Source organism: Gopherus flavomarginatus, chromosome 1 (genome assembly GCF_025201925.1).
Source record: "Gopherus flavomarginatus isolate rGopFla2 chromosome 1, rGopFla2.mat.asm, whole genome shotgun sequence".
Lineage (NCBI taxonomy): Eukaryota > Metazoa > Chordata > Testudines > Testudinidae > Gopherus > Gopherus flavomarginatus.
The window spans coordinates 257,075,646-257,101,028 of NC_066617.1; the positions used below are offsets into that span (position 1 = coordinate 257,075,646).

At 41.8% G+C, this 25,383-nt stretch overlaps 1 protein-coding gene across 1 annotated transcript in view; it reads left to right on the top strand.

Moving 5' to 3' along the window:
- Nucleotides 1–25,383, top strand: part of SH3RF3 (SH3 domain containing ring finger 3) — a 413,174-nt gene that overhangs the window by 171,082 nt on the left and 216,709 nt on the right. The gene's annotated exons all lie outside the window — the stretch shown is intronic.

Genomic DNA, 25,383 nt, shown 5'->3' on the forward strand with positions numbered 1-25,383 from the left:
CTGCTGCTTCCCTGAACCCACTTGAGGAAAACAGGCAGTCCGCTGAAGTAGTAGGAGCCAGTTAGGCCCTTAAGATGCTGATATCTTCCCTCACTCAGGCCCTGCTACCAACCTGCTTATTTGTCCCCTTCAGTTGAGTGTTGAAAGCCACTATAGCTGGCACAGAACAGCAGTCATGAGTGAAAGAAGAAAACACCCCTCAGGGGCAGCATTCAGAAAAAGAAAGCACTCAAAGGAAGCTTTTCTATCTAAGCAGGAAAGAGCTCTCTTGAGATACATAGACACAAACGTTCATGGTGAGCCTTCCAGCCCCAGTGAGGACGTGAGTGGTGAGGAGATGCCTGATCTTCCAGTTAGTCAGAGTGCAGGTGACCTGGCAGCTACTGCAGCATTAATATCTCCATCTCAAATGGATGTAACCATGCACATTCCTGAAGAAGAATGTAGATCAGAGAAGAGTGTGGTGGAGGCATGAGAAACAGCTGCTGCTGAGTTTAGTTCCTTAAGTCTAGATGATCCAGGATCATGGACCCACTTGAGCAGTAGCCTGAGGGACTTCCTTGTACTGCATGGGCCACACCAAGTGAAAAACTTCATGTTCCCCAAAGACAATGAAAATAGACGTTTTCATCCAACACATTACTGGCATGAAATCCCCAATGGTGACCAAGTGGAGAGGCCATGGCTTATGTACTCAAAAACCCAGAATGCTGCATACTGTTTTTGTTGCAAACTCTTCCAGTCTAATGTTCCAGTCACACTGGGTTCTATAGGAACAAAGGACTGGAAAAACCTGTCTAGAAATCTAGCATGCCATGAGAAGGCAGCAAATCACCAGAGAGCATTCCATAGGTGGAAAGAGCTTGAGATGAGACTAAGGTTAAAGGCCACCATAGATGATTAGCATCAAGAGAAGATTGCATCAGAGTCTCTTTACTGGCAAAATGTTCTGAAATGGCTCATTGCCATTGTGAGAATGCTTGCTGCCCAAAACCTAGCACTGTGTGGCACTTCAGATCAGCTGTATGTGCCAAACAGTGGAAACTTCCTTAAAATTGTGGAACTGATAGCTGAGTTTTATGCTGTACTTCAGGAGCATCTAAGAAGAGTCACCATCCAAGAAATGTACATACATCACTACCTTGGAAAAACAATTCAAAATGAAATCATATAGTTACTGGCAACAAAAGTCAAACGGAAGATTGTGGCAGATCTGAAGTCAGTAAGATACTACTCTGTTATTCTGGACTGCACACCTGACATCAGCCACATGGAACAAATGACTTTGGTGCATTTTGTAACAACAACAGAACCTAGTGAAAATGTCCCTGCAATGGTGACTATCAGAGAGAATTTTCTAGAATTTATTGACATTGATGATACTACTGGAGCTTGTGTGACAGATGTGCTTCTTAAAAAGTTGGAAGATACGGGAATTGCGATAGCTGACATGAGAGGTCAGGGCTACGATAATGGTGCCAACATAAGAGGAAAGAACAGAGAAGTGCAGACACGGATCCGAAAGTTAAACCCTTGAGCTTTTTTTTCCCATACAGTTCTCATTCGTTGAACTTGGTGGTCAGTGATGCAGCACCAGCTTCTAGTGAGGCTGCTGAATTTTGTAAGGTAATTCAAAGCATCTATGTATTTTTCTCTGTATCAACTCATCGATGGCAAATTTTGAAGCAACATCTGGGAACTTCCTCTCTGACACTGAAACCACTGAGTGCCACATGATGGGAAAGTCGAGTGGAGGCGATAAAGCCTATCAAACACCAAATTGTGAAGTTAGATGATGCCATAGTTGCCATTATGGAGGATAATGCTCTGACAGGAACTGTTCATGGGAGAACAGTAGCAGAGGGAAATGGAACTTCAAATTTCTGTGTGGCTAGTGTTGTGGCATGACATACTGTTTGAAATAAATGTTGTAAGTAAGAGACTCCAAGGTGTTGACCTTGATATATCTGGAGCAATGGAACAACTGGACAGAGCAAAGTCATACCTACAGTCTTACTGGTCAGATGAGGGATTTCAAAATGTTCTGAAGAGTGCACAGAAGTTGGCAGAGGAACTTCACACTGAAGCTATTTTCCCACAAGAGTAACTGAAGAAGAAGACATTTTGATTACGAGGCATGGGAGAATCCCATAAGGACCTCAAACAACAATTCAAAGTTGAATTCTTTAACTAGGTGCTAGATTGTACAATACAGTCAGTTGAAGAACATTTCATGCAACTCAAGGAACACAGCAGTATATTTAGGATATTATATGATATTCCAAAACTCCTCACTGTACCTGAAGAAGACCTACACCGGCAATGCAGGGTACTAGAGACAGTGTTGACACTTGATGACATGCGTGATATTGATGCGAGTGATTAAGGTGATGAACTGAAAGCCCTTTCAAGATACATTTCAGCAGGATCAACTCCAAAGGCTGTTCTGAAATATATGTGTACAAATAAGATGGCCACCCTCTTTCCAAATGCTTTTATTGCTCTGCGCATACTTCTAACACTTCCTGTAACACTTGCCAGTGGAGAATGCAACTTCTCCAAGCTGAAGTTCATAAAAACACATCTATGCTCCACAATGATACAAGAGAGGCTGGTTGGCCTTGCAACTATCTCAATAGAGCATGAGCTGGCCCAGACTGTGGACCTTCAGGAAGCAGTTCAAATCTTTGCAACCAAGAAGGCACGGAAAGCACCACTTTGATTATTCAAACAGATAAAAATGCCAGTGTTTACTATGCAGACAAGAAAAGTTACATTTGCTGTTCAGGGGGTTGAAAGTTACTTAAAATTTTTGAACAAGGCATTTTAAGTTGTTAGTTCTCCTTTATTAGGGTAGGTAGCAGAGCAGTACCATGAGAGGAGTAGAACAGGAAGAAGGCAGAACTGAGACCTTTCAAAGTTTTGGCCCAAGCGAGGGGGCATGGGGGTGTCATTTGAGCTCCCTGCCTCAGGTGCCAAAATGTTGTGGACCGGCCCTGGATGGGCTGGAGAAAAGACTGGGAATAAACATTTATGGACTGAACATTTTACAAGATCTAGTTTACAAATAAATAAATAAAAAATGAAATCAGATGCTATAATAATCATTATGTGTAAAAAGAAGCTGTGGATTGTAAAGTCTTTGTTTAGAAATAATCCAGTAGCTTTTCTGCCTGAATACATTTGCCCTGTAGTATATCAGAAAAGAGACTCAGCAGTTGGAAGGGTGTATGTTATTGAAAATAATCTTTGCCATAGGTCTCCCAGGAAAGTCTGATTACTACAGGTGGAAATTCTATTCAGCAAATAATTTTTCTCCATGGAAAATTTTGATGAATATTTAAAAAGTTTAATTAAAGAAACAAAACAGTGAGAATTTTGGTTGTCGGATGAATACCAGAAAAAAATTTGGTTTTGGGGTTCTTGGTTTTTCAATGAAAAGTTTAAATTTTCTGTGGAAAGCAGACATTTTCAGTTAAATTTCCCTGAAAACAGTTTCCAATTAAAAATAGTTTTGATAGAAAAATGTTAACCAGTTACTAGTTTTTGACTGGTGTAATTACATTAATTTCAATGGGATTGCCTCTGACTAACCCCAGTGCAAGTGAAAGCAGAATCAGCCCCAATGTAATGTAAAACATATTCCACAAAAACAATAGAGGTATGAATAGCTGTGATGTATTCAATGATCACAGCACACTTTCAGCCTGTGTGTAAACACACTTGCACCAAAACAAGTGCCAATTTAAACCAATGTAGTGATTTTGATACAAGTTTGTGTGTAGACCTTCCTAGTTTAAAAGAAGTATAAAAGTGTCTGAAGTCCATTTACCTTACCTAAATTTGTACTAAATCACTTTAAGAAACACATTTATTTAAATCAGTGTAAATTGGTCTGTAAACAATCTTATTTTGGTTTGAGTGGTTTATCAATCCTGTGAAAAACAGATTAAGATAACCCCAAACAAACCACTCTTAAACTGAGAGAAGATTATCTACAGAACAACCTGCTTTAATTAAATCTGTTAAAAACACAAGTTTAATTAAATTGGTGCAAGTTTGTGTGCAAACTGGGCCTTTTTCTCTTTCGTTGATAAGCCTGTGGGCAGTGTCATACTTATTTTCATTTCTGTTGTTCCTTAATTTTATACAGTTTTTGAGTAGCAAAAAATAATATAATAAATGCCTTATAGTTAGATAACACTTTTTGTCCGTAAACAGGGCTGGCTCCAGGTTTTCTGCCGCCCCAAGAGGTGAAAAAAAAAAGCCGGTCGGCAGCACTTCAGCGGCAGCTCAATTGCGTCGTTCCATTCTTTGGCGGCAGTTCAGCAGCAGCTCAAAGAGGAAGAGAGGGACTGAGGGACCCGCTGCCGAATTCCCGCCGAAGATCTGGACATGCTGCCCCAATAGCGGACGGAGTGCCACCCCTTTGTATTGGCCACCCCAAGCACCTGCTTCCTTAGCTGGTGCCTGGAGCCGGCCCTGTCCATGAGGGTTCCAAATGGTTTTAAAACTGCCTACTATGGATCTGATGCAGATAATACTCTCTCCTGTTTTCTGCTCTGATGTAATTCCTTTAACTTCAGTTGGGTTACTTTCAGTTTGCACAGGTGTACATGAGATGAGAATCAAGACTTGGTATCATCACTTTACCCACCCCTGGAATGCAGTCACCTTTGGGATGGAATATGGCGGCTCTTTAACAGGGCAGAGGAATGTTAAATAATAGTTTAGCTCAGAAAGTTAAGAACAATATGATATGCAGTTGAAATTGCTAAGGATACATTGGCAGGCAGAATGAGACTGCTCAAATTGAAATCTGACCAGGAAACCAGAGCTAACACTCCTTCTTTTACGAGAACTTTAGTGGCATTTGTATTATATATGTAAGGTTAAGATTCTGTCCTGGGTATTTGTAGTAAAAGTCATTGACAGGTTGTAGGCAATGAACAAAAATTCATGTAAGTCTGTGACCTGTCTGATTTTTACTAAAAATAATGGGGGAGGACCCGATGGGGGGGATAACTGAAGCCCAAGCTGCACAGGGGGATGAGCGTGTGAGCCCCACTGTGAAGGTTGGGGTGTCCAGTATGCACCATACCTCCAGATGCCCCCCTGCTGCCCACAGTGGCTGGGAGTTCTGGGTGCCCCCGCTGGTGGACAGCTCCAGCCCGTCCATCCCCAGGCTGAAGTGGAAAATATCACAAAGGTCTCTGAAAGTCACGGAAATCCGAACTGTGAGCTGTCTGAAGCATATGGTGGGGTGAGAAAGTTGTTTGCTGCAAATCTTACTTAGCTTGGTAAAGCTTAGGAAATAGTTTTTGTGTTTGTCTTTTATTTCTTTTATAACCAGTTCTTTATGCCTTATCATTTATCTTTATGCCTTTATGCGTTATTACTTATAATATCTTAAAACTGATCTTTCTCTAATTAATAAACGTGTTTTGTTTGATCTAATTCAGTCTGTTTTGTTTGATGTGTTTGGGGAACCTCTACTGAGGTTAACAAAGGCTGGTGCATAAGCATTTTCTTTGATGGAATGATGGAGGGTTAATGAGTTTGCATTGCTCAGTAGTGTGTTGGACAGTATAAGACACACATTTCTTAGGGTGCGAGGCTGGGGCTAAGAATTTGCAGGTGTCAGCTTGTATATAGTGCATGAGTGGCTGGGAAAGCATTCATATAACTTTGCTGAGAGTGACTTTACACGCTAACGGCTATGTGTGAAAAACAGTGTAAAAGGCTCCCTGGGATGGAGAGTTAAATGGACACAGTGGTTCAACAGCCCAGATTGCACCTTGAGGATGTCACATATACCCCCACATTCCTCCTGCCCCATCAGCTGATGCTGCCCCTTGCTGGAATCTACCAGCATAACTATAGCTCTCAGCTACACATCTGAAGAAAGTATTTTTCTGATATTTTAGGCCTGGTCTACACTACGCGTTTAAACCGATTTTAGCAGCGTTAAACCGATTTAACGCTGTACCCGTCCACACTATGAGGCCCTTTATGTCGATATAAAGGGCTCTTTAAATCGGTTTCTGTACTTCTCCCCGATGAGAGGAGTAGTGCTAAAATCGGTATTACCATATCGGATTAGGATTAGTGTGGCCGCAAATCGACGGTATTGGCCTCCGGGTGGTATCCCACAGGGCACCACTGTGACTGCTCTGGACAGCAATCTCAACTCGGATGCAGTGGCCAGGTAAACAGGAAAAGCCCCATGAAATTTTGATTTTCATTTCCTGTTTGCCCAGCGTGGAGCTCTGATCAGCATGGGTGGCGATGCAGTCCCAAATCCAAAAAGAGCTCCAGCATGGACCGTACAGGAGATACTGGAGCTGATCGCTGTATGGGGAAACAAATCTGTTCTATCAGAGCTCCGTTACAGAAGACGAAATGCCAAAGCGTTTGAAAAAAAAATCTACAGGCTACACAGTGCTGTGTGACAAGCGTAACAGGAAGCCAGAGACTCAAATGGACGCTCATGGAGGGAGGGAGGGGATACTGAGGACTCCAGCTATCCCACAGTCCACAGCAGTCTCCGAAAAGTATTTGCATTCTTGGCTGAGCTCCCAATGCCTGTAGGTTCAAACACATTGTCCAGCGTGGTTCAGGGTATAGCTCGTCAATTTACTCCCTCCCCCCACCATGTGAAAGAAAAGGGAAAGAAATTGTTTCTTGACTTTTTTCAATGTCATCCTATGTCTACTGAATGCTGGTGGTAGACACGAGGCTGCAGCAGTGAAGAGCAGTATCCGCTCTTCTCCCCTCCCCGGTGGCAGACGGTACAATATGACTGCTATCCGTTGTCACCATCAGCCCGTGCTTGATAACTGCTGAATACCCCTGGCTGGCCTCAGGGGCGCCTGGGTAAAAATAGGAATAATTCCTGGTCATTCCGAGTAGATAGTACAGAACGGCTGGTAACCATCCTCATCATAGCAACTGGGGGCTGAGCTCCATCAGCCCCCTCCCTTTCCTGTGTAAAGAAAAGATTCTGTACTGCCTGGACTATCATAGCAGCAGCATGCTGGGCTCCTCTCCTCCGCACCGCTTAATGTCCTGCCTGGACTGTCATAGCAGCGGGAGGCATCCCGTGAATGGCATGTAGCTCATCATTTCTGCGGGATCTGACACGGAGCAGCTGTGCTCTCTGATACACTGGTTGTCTAGTACACTTGCCCCATATTCTAGGCAGGACTGACTCTATTTTTAGAAACCGTAAAGGAGGGATTGACTCAGGGAGTCATTCCCAGTTTTGCTTTTGCACCCCTGGCTGATCTCAGCCAGAGGCACCCATGATAGCAGCAGACAGCACAGAAGGACAGATAATCGTCATCTCATTGCCAAATTACACTGTCAGCAGACAGTACAGAACAACTGGTAACCATCTCTGCTATCATGCAAAAGCAAATGTATGCTGCTGTGTAGTGCTGGAGTATCGCCTCTGTCCGCGGCATCCAGTACACATACGGTGACTGTAAAAAAAAAAAAAAAAAGCTGAACAGGCTCCATGGTTGCCATGCTATGGCGTCTGCCAGGGCAATCCAGGGAAAAAGGGCGTGAAATGATTGTCTGCCGTTGCTTTCCCGGAGGAAGGAATGACTGACGACATTTACCCAGAACCACCCGCGACAATGATTTTTGCCCCATCAGCCACTGGGCTCTCAACCCAGAATTCTAAGGGGTGGGGGAGACTCCGGGAACTATGGGATAGCTACGGAATAGCTACCCACAGTGCAATGCTCTGGAAATCAACACTAGCCTCGGACCATGGACGCACACCGCCGAATTAATGTGCTTAGTGTGACCGCGTGCACTCGACTTTATACAATCTGTTTTATAAAACCGGTTTATGTAAAATCGGAATTATCCCGTAGTGTAGACGTACCCTAAGAGAAACTATCTTAAAGCATTCTGCACAAGAAATTTGCACTGGTTTAACATGAGGTGTTAACTTAAGCCAATTTAGTCCAAAAAGCTATGTGGAGACTCTTATTTTGGTTTAAACCAGGCTTATTTTGGTTAAGCTTAAATTGATTGGGAATTTGGTTAAGCTAAATAAGTTGCTCTTAAACTGAAATCAGTATGTCCACACAGGAGTTTTGACAAGTTTAAATAAAAGTTTAACAACCAATTTAAGTTTAACCAGTGCAACTTTCTCATACAGATGAGGCCTTATATTGTAAGCTCCTCAGCGTAGGGATCTGTTAATGTCTATGTTGGGGTGCAAATTCAGAGCCCTCCAGAATCCTTAGCCCTCCTGGCTGTTCTTTAGAACTTGTACAACTCCCCCTCCTCTCTTGCGAGTGGTCTTCTGGGTAGTGTTTTGATGCTTATGACCTCCCCCTGCCCCAGTCGTTAAAATTCCCATTCCATCTTTTGGTGGCTGAACCTGATTCTTAGACTTTATCTTTACATGACCTTCTCGGAAGCTGAAGTATAATTTTCCCTTTCACAATTCTAAAAATCACTTTGCAATTTTTGCACACATGCCAAACAATCTTTTCTAGTTTTCACAGTATTAGTTAAGGCCCTTTTTGCTGTCATTGTTTTAACATACAACGTCAGCATATTGAAATGGACTTTTCAAACCTTTGAGAACACAAAAAGATGTGAATTGAAGTTGAAGTGAAAGCCCTAGGGTGTGACAGAATAATATTTAGCAGTTGGGCTTGTTGCAGAGGCTACCAACGTACATCCTGTTAAGCTTGGAATGCCACACACCCTCCTCCTTAGTGCTTAGATTAATTTAGTGCCACAGTATTATTAGAGAGTAAAGCTCCTAGCTGTATCTAACCAGAATCACAACAGTTGCATGATATAAAAATTGATACGTAAAACAGATCTCACTAGCAAACTGACTATAATTGCAATCCAAATAAGAGTCTCACTCTCATTGTGCTTTCCACAGCATTTGCTGGCAACTCATGTAGTCAGTGAATGGAATCATTATCCCTGTGTGAAGAGACTTTTCCTGAGCTTCCACCACATCTACTCGCATAGGTGTGCTCCTGGATGCTAAAATCAGAGCAGTATGTTGTCCGTAGAGAGGCTCAACCAAACGTGTGACCAATAACCCATTTCTTTGTCATACTTGACTGTCACCTCAGCAATTTAAATTCTTTAAAGCATTTTACTAATCCACATTGGAACATTTTCATTCTGAGCTTGGGCAGCTGGACAGTCCCTGGAATTGCTCCCATGTTTGATTGCTGTAGTGTCAGTTGCCTACTCACAATACTCGCCCACTCTTCCCTACACTCTCACATGAAGATCTAGACTGTGGATTTAATTCACTGAAATGGCTAGCTATTGACCATATGTGTAACTGTCTCTAGATACATTCTTTTGACAGCTGCTGTGGGGTGAATCCAAACAAGTATTAATGACCTTACACGGACACATCCCTGCTGACGTGTATAAAGCCTCAGATAAACCTTCAGAAGTGCCATCTGCCTAATCCTATCCTCTGGCAATCCTAATTGAGCTAGTCAAATTCCCCCATTCTAGAGTATGTATTATATAATTTGAATGGTGAAACCCTTCCCGCTTCAGACCACATTTCCAATACTGGTTTGGACTAAAATTTAGATAAAAGTGTTGCAATTCATATATCCTAAGAAAAGTTTATCATGGCAGGATTTCCAGTGTACTGTCTGGTAGAACAGATGGAAAATGGGATCATTTGGATCTTCACTTGTGTGTAGCTGTGTGTTTGTTGGTTCATCTATCTTTGAATGGCTGGGATTTTAGAACCCTTAACAAGCCAGGTGAGAGAGATCTGTTTGTTCATACCTCTGTCAGACCGTGTATCTAGGAACCAGGGGTCTTTGATTGGACCTAGGGTTTGAAGTGTCTGAATAGGTAGTCCCTCCATGTCAGTGAGGGGCTGGAGCTAAGCAGCAAGACTTAGTATATGTCAGTTACTAAGCAAATCTCTGAGCAGGCAAACAGATGGAGCAAACAGGAGACTTTTGGAGTGGGTTTGGTTCCTTCTGCTTAGGCATGGCTCTAGAGAGACCAAGTAGCAGATATGGGTGATGAGGGAACAACTGCTGTGACATACCTGGGATGTGCTATGTTTTCCTTTCTGCTGGAAGTCAGAAGAGATTTCTGGTGCATGAAGTTCAAGCTGGTGGACATAGTGGAGGAAAAGTACATGATCTGGAAATGCAAGTTGCAGCACTGCTTAGTATTTTAGAAAGCAAACACTTCTTGAACAACCAGTTTCAGCAATTGTTGCCACAGGCACCAAAAGGGGAAGGATTAGCCATAAAGCAATAGGAGAGAGTAGAAACCAAGGAAGCAGGCTGGTGATTTGTGAACCAGAAGGGAAAGAGAACCATGATGGATTCAACCTGGCTAGAAGAGTCAAATCTTTATGAGATACTCAGTGAGTCAACTAGTGTGGAACCTGTCTATGGAGGAAGGAAACAGAAAGCTACAGGGGACATACCTGATGGCTATCCTTGTGGGGTGAAGCAGGCAACTACCTAGAGAAGTTCTTCAATCATCCTAAGAAGGCAAGCAATCATCATATTAACCATATTAAGAAGAGTGGGCAGAGAATTCACCAAAGCACACAAGGACAGCATGCTGTCTCTCTGGTGCAAAAATACGAGCTCTAACTGCAAAATTATGAAGGATTATGAAGTTGTCTGGCAGGTCTCCACTGGTCATGCTATACACTGGAACCAGTGATGTGGCATCATGTAGAACTATCCAGATTATAGGAGACTTCAGGGATCTTGGAGGGGAGCTAAAGAAGAAGAAAGTCCAGGGGATGTTGTCTGAGATCCCTCAGATCCCATGAGCAAGAGAGAGCAGAAAATATGGGAGGTGAATTGTTGGCTGCACAACTGGTATAAAGCTGAAGATTTGGTTTTGTGGAACATTGGGCCACATCTCAGTGGGAGAGGGGGCTGTATGAATGGTATAGCCTGCACTTGACAGGCAGGAGGCAAATCTTCTCAGGTAGACATTAGTTTGAGCAGCTGGGAATGTTTAAAACTGACAATAAAAGGGAGGGGTGTTAAAGAGGCAGATGCGGTGCAAACTTAAATTCAGTGTGTCACAAACAAATTGAACTGAATTGACTAAGAATCTGAATAAAAGAAATAATTCAGTTGTTTACATACCAATTCTGGAAGTTGAAGTGCCAAGCAAGATGAACTGGAAATTCTCACTGATGAGAAGAAATTTGATATAATTGACATTACTGAGACCTGGTGAGAAAATTAACATGGAATGGTAAAATCATTGGTTATAACCTGTTTAGGAAGGATAGAGTGGGTAAAAGAAGTGTGGATGATGGTACTCTACTTTAAAGACACCATTACCTGTTTTAGAATTATTGATAACTCAGAAATGCAGGCTCATGAATGCATATGGATCAATATGCTAACATAGCCCAGAAGGAGTTTACTCATTGAGGTCTGTTACCAGGCCATTGAATCAAATTAGAGAACAGGATGAGTTACTCCTTAAACACCCAAGTGTGGAAAGAAAAAATGTGGTGTTATGGAGTACTTCAATTTGGGAGACATACTCAGGAAGTCTCATGCAGCCAGTAGTAAAGTATCATTAAAGTCTCTAAAAATGATAGATGATCATTTTCTAACACAAAACATATTGCACCCAACATAAAATAACTGCTTTGGACCTCATCATGATGGATAGAAATGACTTAATCACTGAACTCAGCAGTTGGTAGTTGCTTGGAGCCAGTGATCATGACCTGATTAAATTTGATATGGGCAAACAGAGGACATATATATATATATATATATATATATATATATATATATATATATATATATATACTCAGTGCTTAAAAAAGGCTAAATTCACAAAACAGGAAAATTTTAAGCTGAATTGGTGGGAGGAGAAATTTAGATAGAAAAATGTGAATAAAAATTGGGAGTTCTTTAAGAAGAAATTTATTAGGTGGCCAAAAAGCCATGATTCCACAACCAAGAAAGAGGACAACTTTGGCTAAAAGCCCATCCTTGTTCAGTGGTGAAGTAAAGGAAACAATTAGAAATAAAAATGCAGTATATAACAAATAGGAAAAGCGGGAAATAGGTAATCATAAATTAGAAGTTCTGAGGTATATAAAATTGATAAGGAAAGCAAAAGGCATCAGGAAAATATCCATGTCTGGCAGGCTAAGGTAATAAAAAGGAGTTTAAGTACATTAGGCACACACAAAAAAATCCTAGCAATAGTATTAGTAGTAGTATGTAGTACATTACTAGATGGTGATGGTAAAATGGTTAATAATGAAGGCAGAAATGTTTAGTAAATATTTCTGTTCTGAATTTGGAAAGAAGTAGATGATGTATTTGGATCATCTGAGGATGGCGAAGTACCTTCCATTCCATTAGTAACTAAGAAGGGTGTTAAAAAACATCTTTCAGGGATAAACATTTTGAAATCATCTGGCCCAGGTAACTTGCATCAAAGAGTTCTAAAAGAGTTGACTGAGGAGATCTTTGGTCGATTGATGTTAATTTTTAATAAACCTTGGGATGCTGTGGAAATTCCAGAAGACTGAAAGACTACTAGTTTTATACCCATATTCAAATAGGACAGGCAGGATAATCCAGCTAACTATAGGCTGGTTAGCCTGACATCAGTCACAGGCAAAATAATGGAAATTCAGATACAGGATAATAAAGAATTAAAGGGTAGGAATAGAAGTAATGCCAGTCAACATAGGTTTATGTAAAGTAAGTCTTGTCAAACAAACCTCTTTTCATTACGAGCTTGGTTGATAAAGGCAACTGTGTAGATGTGATATACTTTTGTAAGGGGTTTCTCTTAGTACCGCACAACATTCTAATTAAAGAATTAGCACTATACCATATCAATAGAGCACACGTTAAATGAAATCAACAGATTTCAAAAAGTAGGTGTCAATGGGAATTACTGCATGAGGATGTTTCTAATGGGATTGTTCAGGAATCAGTATTAGGCCTGACACTATTCAATATTTTAATCAATGATCTGGAAGTAAGTTTAAAATAACTGCTGATGAAATTTGCAGCTGATGCAAAGATGGTGGAGTGGTGAATAATGGTGAGGACAGAGCAGTCATGCAGAGCAATTTGCATTGCTTGATAGGGTGGGCCCATTAAAACAAAATATGTTTTAATAAAGCCAAATATAAAGTTTATATGTCTAAGGAAGAGGAATGCAAGGCATATCTGTGGAACAGGGAACTGTATCCTGGCAAGCAGTGACACTGAAAAGGACTTAGGGGTTCATAGTGAGCAAGCATCTCAACATGAGCTCCTAGTGCGATGCTTTGGCAAAAAAAGGCTAATGTGATCAAAACTCAAATGAGAGATGACTTGATCACAGTGTATAAGTACCTTTGTGGGGAGAAAATACTTGGTACTATAGGGCTTCTTAATGTAGTGGAAAAAGGCATAAGAAGAACCAGTGGCTGGGAGCTGAATTCAAATTTGAAATTAGGTAAAGTTTTAACCATGAGGGTAATTAACCATTGAAACAAACTACCAAGAAAAATGGTGGATTTTCCATTTCTTGATGTCTTCAAATGAAGACTGGATGCCTTTCTGGAAGGTCTGCCGTAGCCTGCTTCAATTGCAATGCTCTCTGGATACATATTTCACACTTCCCAGCATAGTTTACCTAAGCAATGCATTCTAGGGTTTTTTGAAAGCCCTCCAGTGTGCACTGTGGAAACATAGTGAGAGGGCTAGTTGAATTGTTTCAGCTTGTCTGTATCCACACTTGTGCTAAAGAGGTTTAAACTGAAATGGTCTGAAAGCCTAGTTTACTCAAATAGTGTCTTAGAACACTTGTGAACCACTTTCTCTGTGTTGACACAGTGTTCTAAACCACTCTAGGATTTTCAAAAGATTTTTAGAATGGTGAATTTCTCTAGTACTGTATAGGCAAAGCTTCAGAGACTGCCACCTCATGACAGGCATCATTTACCTGTAAATGGAATTCCGCTTGCAATGAAAGTAAAACGCGATATCTTCCCAGTAACAGACATGGACCATCTTGCCCATATTTGATGGGTTTTTTTCATTAAACCTTATCCAGCAATTGACTTATGTGTGATAATAGCTTTATTGGCATTGCAAAGTGTGCTAGTATTCCCAAAGTATGTCATTGTGGTTATTTCTGAAAATCTAATTGAAGATTATATGGCAGATATTTTGAATCAAGGATACATATATATCTATATCTACATGGTCCTAAGGACTACTGTTTCTGTTTTTATATTAGCAGCTCACTCTGTCAATGTGTTCTTTATATCAAACTTTATCCAGCCATAATCATTTAATTTAAAGTATTTGCTAGTGACTTACCCTTTAGTGACTTACCCTTTTGGTAGTTACCCTTTTTGTTAACCTAAAAATATTTTATTCCTAGAATAAGCTGACTGGCATTTTTTTTTTAACTTCTCTCCCCTCCCTTACAGTTTGCCGTCTCTTTTTGCAATAGATTGGTTTGAAACAGTAGACATTTCTCTCATAAATCAGTGTTCTGTCAATACATAGGAGGATTTTCCATACAAGTTCAACTGTAATGTTGTTTATGTATATATTGCTAAGATAATTACTGAAAGAATTGTATTCTTATACCCTTATGATCTACTGTGTCTTATGAGTATAAACTTTACAGATGAGAGTGAGTTATAAGAGTATTTCACATACTGAAGTGTCATTCCAGTAATTCCCTTTGTATGTGACTTTCCTTTTATATATTTTCAAAGGGTTTTTCATATCAAGTATTGTATTGTTGAGCCTCATGGTCTCAGAAATTGATAGAACATGTGGACTGCTCTCATTTGTGCTTCATGCAGTGACAGTAATAAGGACAGTTGTGGGATGTAAATTAATAGCCTTAGGTGACTCTTATGAGAAGAAGATTGACATGTGCCATTCTTCTTCATTACCTGTCTGTTCAAATGTATCATACCTGGGGGAAACATGGGGGGTGGAGCGGGAACAAATGTCTATGATCTAAAATAAGGCAAGCCTTACGTGACAATCGACAAGAGTGATTCCACTAGTGCTGCCAAAGATTTTATGCCAATGCAGTTAGCTGTGAATGATAAATCTTTGAGGTTTTTTTTCTTTCTTTCATGCGATATTATGGGCTCTGTTTAAGGATGATTTTATTTCCAGAGTAAGAACGTGTGGAAAATTAACTGAGCTTGAGAGAGTCACTAAAGCTAGGCAAGTGCATTAATTCTCTAGTAAGTGTATTTTATAACTGGTAAATCATCCATGTCACATGAAGAGACAGAGCAGGGTTTCAGTCTAAAGGAGATACATATATTTTAGACTTGGCCCTGACTTAGGTGCATGATTAAAGAATATAACCTCTATAAAATCAGTGGAACTTTGATACTAAAACTGTTCCTGAAAGAGAATTTTAATTGGTATTGCTTGTCCTCCCTGACACTTCTACCCTCATCATATTCTATGTAAAATGTTGAACATGAAGTGATCTGAGAATCTGTACAGCATCTGTTTTTTTTAAAAAAAAAAAACATACCAGTTCAGGTTTGTATATATTTACCAATTAGTCTAAACAGCCTACATGAAAGGGGATTTCCACAATGGAGAAAACTTTAAAAGTATACTATATTCAAATTATCCAGTTGTATATCCTATGTCTGGCTATATTGGCTAATAAGATAGCTATGCTTAAATAAGGATCTCTCTATCTCTCTCCCCTCCCCAGCCCCCCAGCATTTCATCTCTTCTTTCTTGGTCATTCAGTTAAGTCATAATGCTGGATCTATGCCCAGGAACTGGCTATGGTGTGATACATCCACAGAATTATGGGTTTGTTACATATTAAAGCAGCAGGAGAATCTTGGTTATAAAGGAGAAAGTGAAATAATTATCTGACACATATTTGCAATAATAGCAGTGGAAATATAGAAAACTAATAACAAAGTAAATGTATTTTGTATTAATGTCTTATTCAAGCTTGGTACAAATAAAAGTTCCTCATTAAGTCAGGTTATTATGAAGGTTTCTATTTAAGTAAGTACATGATTTATCATTTATCTTTGGTTTTAGATACCTTTGGTAAGTCCAGTTTTACTTTCATTGAAGGCTGTGACAAAACCCCTACTGAATTCCTGCTCATGATTGGATTCAATCATAAATAACAGTACAAAAAACTATTACTTGAATGCCGACAGTATGCTCAACAGGAAAAAGAAAGAGTCCAACTTTTCCAGAAACTTGCATCCTAAGGTTTAATCCTTCAAGGTGATTGGCATTTCCTATGAGAATCTGTATGTCCTCATCTCAGGGGGAAGCTGAGGCTTTGTCTACACTATCAAGTTTTGTCACCAAAAACTGCCTTTTGGCAACAAAACAGTGAGTGAAAACACACACCGATGTCCCTTTTGTGGGGAAAAATGCCCAGTTTCGGCAACAAAATACTTTCATCCCTATGAGAGACTTTTCTTTTCCCTTCCCTTTATTATTGACAGAGAGCCAGTGTAGACACCACACATGCTTTAATCTCTTTCTTTGGCCTCCAGGGAATGTCTGACAGTGCCCACCCTGACCACTCTGGTCAGCAATTTGAACTCCTCTGCCCTGCAGCCAGGTAAACAACAATCCGCCCCTGCCCCTTGAAAACCCCGGGAATTTTAAATTCCATTTCCTGCTTGCTAGCTTGGCATGGGGAGGTGGGACAGGCAGCCAGGAATTTTTCTCCACTCCTGAGGTGTCTAGCCAGTCTCAGCAGTTGCTCTCTGGCGAGCAAGAAGCAGGAGATGAGACACCTGGTAAGTGGCTGTGGCTTGTGTAGTATGGAGGTGGGTTCATGGCATGGGAATGCAGGAGGGTGGCTGTATTTCCATAAGCTGGACGTTTCCCTGTGTAGCTAATCGGTACATCGGAACAGAGTGTTGATGCACACCGAGATCTCATGGGAATCCTCCAGATTGATCTCCAGGAAAGTTTCCTGGAGGTATGTGGCAATCCTCTGCCGCAGGTTGCATGGCAGTGCAGCTTTGTTCCTTCCCCCATTGAAGGACACTGTCCCACGCCATTCAGCAATGACTTGTGCAGGGACCAAAGCAGCACATAGGTGAGCTGCATATAGAGCAGGGTGGAAGCAGCAAGCATGCACTAGATGTACCCTGGTTTCTCTGCCTACCCTTAGCAGTGAGATGTCTGCTAGAATGATCCCTGTCTGTGGAAAAATGTGGGATAATTTTAGAATTATTTCCCTGTAAAGCTGCACTGCAACCCCTGCAAAGACATTATGTTCTTCTGTCCAGGTGCAGCACCCCCCAACTCCTGCCCAAAACTCACTATCATTTGGATGCTTGCAGAGATGTGTGCCTGGCAAGGCTCAGTGAGAAAGTGAGTGGTATGTTGCAAAATGCATATAAGTGAAACGTTTCGATGCTGTGCTTGAATTTAACAATCCCGCTTCTGTGCATTGTCCCCCGTGCTTCACCAGCTGTGGCCTTCAGGAACACCCCACACACCCCTGCTGACCGTCTCCACCAGATAAGACAGAGGCCAAGACACAGCAAAGAAGACATGTTCTGGGAGGTACTGCAGTGCTCCAGTACAGAGAAAAGGGAGTGAAAGCAGTACTGGGAAGTCAAAAGGCAGGACAGAAAAGAGAATCAGGTGTTTGCTAGGGGCGTAGTGGAGGAGCAAACAGAAATGCTCAAGTCTTTAATAACGCTACAGAGTGAGCAGGTCTGGGCGCTACCTCCACTGGAGCACATGCACAATTCTTTACCAGTCCTCCCCTTCTGCCCAACCCCACCCCACTCCGCCCGCACATTCCTTTCACTGTCTGTGACTCTTCAGTTTCCCCATCACTCCACCCCCTCGCACACTTTCACAATGACAGCTGGAGCTACACACAGTTGTGAGGGTCTGCCCTTTCCCAGAAAGCATCTGTGTTTTGGTGAGTCTCACTGTGCTTTTTCTTGATCAATACATGCAAAGTTTTATAATGGTAAAACATCTTTATTTTGTTTTCTACAAATTCACATTGCCACCACTATGAGTACGTGTACAGGCATATCTTACTGGGATATGTGGCCCCAAATGTCAACATAGCCTCCTAGGAAAAAAACATGGACTGCACCATGGAAGCTACTCTAAAGATATGCATTGCTGCTGCTCATTGTCAAACTGCTTCCTCAAAGCCTCCCTGATTTCAATTGTTGCCCTAGGGGCTCCTCTGACAGCCCTGGTATCTGGCTGCTCAAACTCAGCAGCCAAGCGCTCTGCCTCAGCTTTCCACCCCGAGCAAACATTTCATCCTTAGAGTCACAGAGATTATGCAAAGTGCAGCACGTGGCTATGACCATAGGAATATTCTCATTGAGGTCTAACTGCCATAAAGGCAACTTCAGTGCTCCTTTAATCTGCCAAAGGCACATTCGACTGTCATCCGGCACCAATTCAGCCTGTTTTTGAAACGCTCCTTACTGCTGTCCAGGGGTCCTATGTAAGGTTTCATGAGCCAGGGCTGTAAGAGGTAAGCTGGGTCTCCCAGTATCACTATGGGCATTTCCACATCCCCCACTGTAATCTTGTGATCTGAAAAGAAAGTATCTTTCTGTGCAGGCTGGTGTTCCTGAGGACGTGTGCATCATGCACCTTCCTGGACCAACCTGCATTGATATCTGTGAAATGCCCACTGTGATCCACAAGCACCTGCAACAGCATGGAGGAGTACCCCTTCCTACTGATGTACTCTGTCGCAAGATGGTGTGGTGCTAAAATTGGAATATGTGTGCCATCTGTCGCCCCTCCACTGTTAGGGAAACCCATCTCTGCAAAGCCATCCACTATTTCATGCACATTTCCCAGAGTCATGGTCCTTCGTAGCAGGATGCGATTTATTGCCCTGCACACTTGCATTAATGCAGCCCCAACAATAGACTTCCTCACTCCAAATTGATTTGCAACCGACCGGCAGCAGTCTGGAATCGCCAGCTTCCACACAGCTATTGCCACACGCTTCTCTGCTGAGCGGGCAGCTCTCATTCTGGTGCACTTGCGCTGCGGGTCTGGGGCCAGCTCAGTACACAGTTCCAGGAAGGTGGCTTTATGGAGCTGAAAGTTCTGTAGCCACTGCTCTTCATCCCACACCTGCATGACAATGCGATGCCACCATTCGGTGCTGGTTTCTGTAACCTAAAAGTGAGGTCTACCCTAGGCAGTTGCTCTGTGAATGCCAAAAGCAATGTAAAGTTGCGACTATCCATATCACGCAGAATGCTGGGTGCCTGCGAGTCTTCCTCTGTCAGTAATTCCATGATTAACTGCACTGCCATACGCGATGTCCTCATGACACTTAATAGAGCATAGGAGAGAAGTATGGGATCCATCTCTTCTCACTACAGATGCCAGGGTGCACAGCAGAGAATGGCTGTTGCAAAAATGCCACAAAAGAAAGCCGGAAGGCCATGGAGTGCTGGGACACAAAGCAATGCATCATGGGACATTTAGCCACGTCTGAAGATGCATTGTGACCCACTCTGCTTTCCCACAACACCTAGCAACGGAAAGTGTTGCCCTGCACTGTGGGATACATACCCACAGTGCATTGCTCACACTGTCGATGATGGTGCCCCCAATGTGGATGTGATCTGTCGCCAGAGGTGGCTAGTGTGAACAAGCTTTTCCAATTTGTATTAAGTCGACTTTGGGTGTTGATATAAGTGTAGTCGACAAACCTTAGTAGTGTTGACAAAGCCTGAGAGAGTGCCTCTCAAAAAGGTACCTGGCACTTTGCATGATCAGGCACAGCACCCACAAAGAAAACAATATGCATGAAGAATGCCTCAGATCATCAGAATGTGGAAATATAATTGTTATGCAGTTTTAGGTGTTGCTCTGTCTATCAGTGTTTGCGAGCTTCAAAGTCTCACTGTGGGATACTGCCACAACAGATACTGATGGAAATTAATCCCCTAACTTGTTTAAGCCCTTTTGTAAATCCAACTAGGCATCTAAATACCTTTGTAACTATGATCCCTAGAGCTCAGATAGGGACTTTTACGATATCTATTATAAATTAGAAGAAATAATAACTAAATATGTGATTTTTTCTGTAGCTTTTAAATGCTTTCTGTTTATATCTAGAATACCCACTCCCCACATATTAAAATGTATTAATAGACTAATAGGTATTGTAGACCTATTGAATCATCTTCTCAGCGCCTTGGCTATGCAGGATTTTTCCCTACACTATATTCTCAGGCCCTAATAGATTCAGTGACTCATACCAATAAAAATGACAGATGTGTATCTTTCACCATAAAAATCTAGAGTTACTGCTAAAATGTTGACTGAAATTTCTTAACTCCTTGTAGAAAAAAGCCTTGAATTACAAAAATGGAGTGATAAATATTTTACATGACAGGATGAAATGACATGAAACTTAATCCATGTGCTGATAACTGACCATTTTAAAAATCTGTTTTGCAGTTGGAGCATTTCTCTACAGAAATAGCTGCTGTTTTTTCTTAAGAATTTCTGTGGGTTTTGTTTTACTTTGCTGAAGTCCCTCTTCCATGGTTTGATGCATTATAAATGAATATGCATGACTTGATATCAATTTGCATGATTGCTACAGTGTAGATAGGTCCAGAGTGGGGCAAGACAACAAGCTATTGATAAGGCCAGGTGAAGCAAGTAGGCCTAGGATGCTTAGGTCTCTGTGGCCTCTTTGGACAGTGTCTTGATTTATGCTCTATATAATCAGAGTAGGAGCACACGGGAAGCTTTTGTGTTAGAGTTAAATGGAATGACCCAACCTTTGAACTCGTCTTTGTGTTTAAAGTCAGACTGATGAGGTTTTATTCAATGTCACAGTGAATGCTAAGGGGGTTCTGAGTAATAGCAGGGGTCAGGGCAGAATCCTCATTGCCAATATCATGGTTTCCTTGGGGAATATTTTCGTTCATAGATTTTGGCTTTTTTATGGAGCCGTTTTGAGAAACTGGTTTAACAATCACGGAATACTGTAATTTAGAACAACGGTTAGAATAGTGAGGGAGTTTAAAGTCTGCTGTTTGTCATTCATGAATGTCTGTTCACACAAAAGATGGGATTTGAGGGGAAATGCATATCATGCTAACAGCAACCCAGCAAAGATGATTAGTGTATTAGGCTGGCTTTGGCTTCATTTGGAGAACTGGCTTCAATAGGAGTTTTGTGTGAAGATTTGAGGCCAGGATTTGGCTCTAATATAGATAAGGCAGTAAAATATCTACATGAAGTAGGTGCCAAAGTTGAATAGGAAAGGCTAAGATGATTAATTAACGAGGCATTAATGAGGTTCCTGGTGTGAGTCATCCCATTCACTTCAGCAGGCCAGTTCAGGTGGGTAAGAGCTGCAGGGTCAGTTGCTTTGGCAGGATCCATGAGATCTTTTCTGTGTGGAGAGAACTAAAAATATCTAGCAGTGTGAACCATGTGCTTCTGGTTTATTTAATATCATTGCAGCAATGGGTTTGTGGAGTTTTTAAATGTATTTATTTGTTTATTTCTGCCTGTTTTAATACTCCGGGGGAAAGATTCTGCTTCACGATATTAAAAATAAACACAATGTAGGAAACAGCTGCTACTCTCAATACATATTGTTCTAGTACTTTGCAACAGGTGGCATCAAAATGCAGTCAGATTTCACTTATCTCATAATTGCAGCTAGATAAAAGCAGGACACAGAAGCAATTCATCATTGTACGGTGAAAGAATCTGAGCATGGGGGAGGGGTTGCTGTGTATTGGCAGTGAACAAATCAAGAGCACTAGGCATTCTGGTCACGGGGAGCTTGTCTTTCCTGATATGGACTGATGAATGCTATTGCATGTGGAAGCAAATGACAGGCTTTCCTGTTTCATACCTTGCTATTGAGTGCAAATTGAGTCTCATGAGAAGGCAGCTAAAATAAACCGTTAATAGCTAGATAAAATGGCCTTTAGAATCAATATTGTATCTTCCCAAGGCAAGAGTACAAACATTCTTGTTTTAACTGAGATTAAGCAGGTACGGCTAGTTGTCTTTGAGTTCTCATTTTTATCAAATATGTAAAAAATGAGCAGTAGCGGTAGCAGGGCCAGAGATTTTTATTTTAATATAGAGAGTGATAAAGACATGTTCTATTCAAGATCAGATAATGTTTTAATGTATTCTGAGTGAGACTGGAGCCGATTTGCCCCCTCTCCCCAGCATCTGAGAGCTGCATGGATAACAAAAGGACATGTTAGGACTTATGAAAGTTTCATTACTGGAACTCTCAGGCAACAGCTGTCTGTTTCAAAGAAGACAAACTCACTAGAATCCTGTAGCCCATCTATGTTAGGCTGGAGATTAGAAGCAAGTTTTCTTATTCCTAGAAGTCAAATCTTCCTCTTTGGTAGCTCAGTCTATATGAAGTTAAATCTACTCCCATTGACATCAAGGGCAAAACTCCTAGTGATCTTAGTGGAATGAGTATTGGATCCACAGTTCCTAAAGTTGCAGGTGAAGACCATTATTGCCCACTGGCAGGTCACCTTTCCACCCAAAGCGCAATAGTTTATCATATAAACTAAAAGGTGCCATTTATAGCCCCCAGGATTCCCCACATTTACTCTAGCAGATGGATGCTAAGACTAGTCTAGGGAGCTGTGGAAGTTGGTGGAGTCCTAGCCCAGTGGCAGTTCCCCCTGCTCTAGGCACTTCTGGGAGCTACTCTTTCTGAGTTCGGTGGAGCTGGGGCTCTTGCAAAAATGTAGTGCACGGGGCATGATTGTGTTTTATGGCATGCTTCTCTCCAGACACAATGGATATGTAAATGGATATTAATGCAGTTGTATGTAATGTAATCTTCTATCAGGTACCCTCTGCAGGTGCTCCCGGATGGGTATAGGGGGAAGTACAGGGACTAGGGGAGGGGAAACAGTGAATGGCAGTGAAGGGAGATAGACCAGAAGGAGAGTACCAAGGAGCTAGGAAACAGGACAGAGGTGCAGGGATCCATGATGCAGGAGAGCTGTTTCCCATAAGACCCCATGCTCCGCAGGTTTGAAAGCCCATGTCCTCTGCTTCTGCCATGGCCTTGTAAACACCTCTCTTTGATGCATGCAGACTAAACTCCAGAAGGTTTACCTACAGTGTTTCCTGAAACCCCTGTCCCCATACTGTAGGCTTCTTCGTGGGAGAGTAGGATGTGGCCCGATGTGTATTATATTACACACTTTACAAAATGTCATTTGCCCTAAACATAAACTTTATTTAAACTCTCATGATACTTTCCTGGTTTTGGTTATAATGCAGTGTTTCTCCAACTGGGGTCGCGCCTGTGTAGGGAAAGCCCCTGGTGGGCCGGGCCGGTTACTTTACCTGCCCTGTCTGCAGATCTGGCCAATTGTGGCTCCCATCGGCTGCGGTTCACTGCTCCAGGCCAATGGGAGCTGCTGGAAGCAGCGCAGGCCAAGGTACTTACTGGCCACTGCTTTCAGCAGCCCCCATTGGCCTGGAGCAGCAAACCGTGGCCAATGGGAGCTGCCATTGGCTGAATCTGTGGACAGGGGTAAACAAACGGGCCTGGCCTGCCAGGGGCTTTCCCTACACAAGCAGTGACCCCAGTTTGAGAAACACTGTTATAATGGGGGGAGGGATAGCTCAATGGTTTGAGAATTGGCCTGCTAAACCCAGGGTTGTGAGTTCAATCTTTGAGGGAGCCACCTAGGGATACAGGGCAAAAATTGGTCCTGCTAGTGAAGGCAGGGGACTGGAGTCAATGACCTTTCCAGGTCCCTTCCAGTTCTAGGAGATTGGTATATCTCCTATTATTATTATTAATGTCATGTGATCCTTTCATCTGGTAGCAGAGCTCCAGCTATAATAGTGAAAGCTTACTGAGCAACTTTGCAAAATGAGCATCTCAGAAAAATGAGGTCTGAGGATGTCTGAAAGCTGGAAAACTCTTTTTCTTCATTTCTCTTTAACAAATTTCTATATTTGCATACCCAATCCACTGTTCACTCAAATCAAATTTGTACATGCAAATCAGATAAAATCTAAGGAATCTAAGGTCCAGTTGAGGGTAAATTGTGTTAAAAAACATTGAAGACCCACCCTATCTGTACTGGAGCATGTCAGGTTTAAAATCATGTGAGATACCACATTGTAAAAAACAACCATTTCTCCTACTCCATATACGTGTCTTTTGATGGAACAAGCATTCTGTTGTTTGCTGTAGTGGATAATACATATTCATTTTAATTATCATCAGGGCACCGGAGCACAAGATGGGCACTTTGTAATTGGAACAGCACCGTAAGATATTGGAGTATGTAGTAAGAGCTCCCCCTAAGGATGTTTCCCTATGTATAGTAAATTCTAGAATGGTGTTGTGTGCTGATTGTCCTTCCTGATGGTTGTTAATAAGTGTTAGTTCCAGACGGGCTCTTTATGTGTGGGTCCCATGCCACACTGTTCTCAAGAAAGCCTAAAGATTCCACAGACACCCTTTTGATAATAAACCAAAAAACTAAACAAATTATGCGCTGCAACCCAGCAGGGTAGCAAGTGTGGATATATCAATAGCTCTGGCTAACTCCTCTGCACAAACAATGCTGCCTCTGTTTGCCACACCGTTTTTAATGGTGTGCGGTAAGTAACTACTCTGCAGTGGGATTCCAGGAACTGTGAGGTTCAGAAGTGGTTTCCAGTCTTATGGGACCACTTCACTCATTTACAAGACTAAGACGTTGGCTGTATAAACAAGCAGCCACTGCCTCTTGAACATCTGTGATTGCTTTAACAATGGAGTTTGTTAATGAATTTGAACATGGGATTTGGAGCACACCGAGCCCCACTGCAGACTGCAGTGTTGCAAAAGAGAATGAGAAGTGGGCAGTGGCAGTGCAGGGTGTCGCCTGGTTGGCAAAGAGGCTGCCTAGTTAAGACAGGGAAGAAGGAGTCCTAGAGCAGTCACAAAACATGTGGTGCTGGGATTTTTACACATAGCAGTTTTGAGGAACATCGAGACAGTACACTTATGACCACATCATTTGTTTTAAAGAGGAAGTAAACTCAAGATATTTATGAGGCTACATCCTTATCCTACTTGTAATCTATGTAAATTGTTTCTTAAATCATGTTCTAGGCTTTTAAAACTAGTTCATAGCATTCCTGTGGTTCAGGAACAATAGCATGCCTCCAAACTGTAATCATTGTTATTTGTGTCATATTTGGTGTGGGGGGAAATTGCCAGAATATAAGAAGGGAAACTAAACTATGTTGATTGACAAAATATTTTCCCTCCCTATGGAGAGTGCAGGGAACTGCTGCACAAAAAAGAGATAAGCCATGAGGGTATTTATTGCTG